The sequence below is a fragment of the Apium graveolens genome, chromosome 6 (assembly GCF_009905375.1).
Source record: "Apium graveolens cultivar Ventura chromosome 6, ASM990537v1, whole genome shotgun sequence".
NCBI lineage: Eukaryota > Viridiplantae > Streptophyta > Magnoliopsida > Apiales > Apiaceae > Apium > Apium graveolens.
In genome coordinates this window covers 265,549,001-265,550,771 of record NC_133652.1, presented here as the reverse complement: position 1 = coordinate 265,550,771, position 1,771 = coordinate 265,549,001, and positions in this window count along the sequence as shown.

The following is a 1,771-nucleotide window of genomic DNA, read 5'->3' as shown; positions in this document are numbered from 1 at the left end:
AGAACACAATGAGAGGTACATTGTAGAGTTGAAAAACAAAGAGCCACAAAGCCTGGCCGCTGCTTACTCAATGGCAGCCCAGTCCATAAAAGAAATAGACGTTCTCCAGGCAATGAGAATGACTCGGAATGGAGGAACCAGGAACAAAACTTCTGATGACCGACCGAAAGGGGGTTACCATCAGGAGAAAAAGTTCAAATAAAGCAACCAAACCCAACAGACCAATGTTGTGCAAAACACTCCAATATTTCAAAGACTGGGTCCTAAGACAGAATCTAAAAGTGATCCCGGTCCACCTAGGCAAGCCAGAGAGCCTAGGCAAGAGCCAGACTGGACACCACTAAACAGGACCCGGGAAGAAATACTGAAGGAGATCAAGGGAAAGCCATTCTATTATCCTCCAAAGCCCATGCAGACTCCCCCAGAGAGCAGGCCTTATAACAGGAAGTGCGACTATCATGAAACCCATGGGCACAAAACTGAAAATTGTCTCTCTCTCAAATACTTCATTGAAGATCAAGTTAAGAAGGGCAATCTGAATCAGTACATCTCCCGGGAGGCAAATCAAAGAGAAGAAAGGCAAAGGAAAGGTAAGAATGTAGTAAGTGTGGTCTTAGGAGGGTCACACTCCCCCCGAGGAGCCCGGGCTCAGGAGATGAGGTATTCTCCGTCCAATCCTACCCGGAGATGATGATCTCGTTCAGCAGCAAGGATTATGAAGGGGTCAACCCGAATCATAACAAAGCCTTGGTGGTAACACTTGATATTTTTGACAGCGAAGTAAGAAGGATGCTGATAGATAATGGATCTTCAGTAAATATACTTTTTAAGCATAGTGTGGACCAAATGAAGCTCGGGAGCGTACGCTCCAATGAACTTGGTCCCGATCCATGGAACCTTATACTTGCCAGTGATATTTAGATCGGCCCCAAACCAAGTTACCCATGTGATAAAGTTCTACGTGATCAATACTCCCTCATCCTACAACGGCATATCTGGGCGCTCAGCCCTGACCAGGATCTAAGCAATCACCTCCATATCACACTTGAAAATCAAGCTCCCAACACCAACCGGGGTAGGAGAAATCAAGGGAGATTATGAGGTGGTCGAAAGATGTTATAGCCAAACTCTGGTAATGGCTGAAACTCATCAAGACAACAAGAGAAAGTCTGTGGTACTTCAGAAACAGCAAAGTATTAAGAAACATCGCCCTCACTTAAGGGATGATGCGAGAAAAGAAGTTCAGATCATAGAATCCCTCCCAGATCCAAAAGCAACCAAACCAAGCTCAGAAGAGCAAAATAGCAACCAAGTCACAGAAGAGATTGAATTGAGCCTAGGCCTTGGCCAGGCCAACCCTACTGTGCAAGCAACCAACCCTGAAACAAGTAAAGTAGGGGAAAGCAACTACAAAGAGATGACAGCCCAGGGTCAGATCTATATGAAGAAGAATAAGAGGCCCTGATCCAGCAGTTAGTATTAAATATAGATCAATCCAAGATAGAGGCTGCTGTAGAAATGGAAATAATTCTGATCAATGCAAGTGATCCTTCTAAGAAGGTAAAGATAGGATTCGGGCTCGAGGCTAATTTCAGAAAAGACCTGGTATCACTACTCCAAGGGTACTCTGATATATTTGCTTGGACCCCAAGAGACATGCCCGGGTTGGATGAATCAAAAGCAATGCACAGCTTGGACATCAACCCAGAGAGGAAACCAGTCAAGCAAAGGAGAAGATTTTTTGCCCCAGAGAGGCAGAAAGCGATAGATG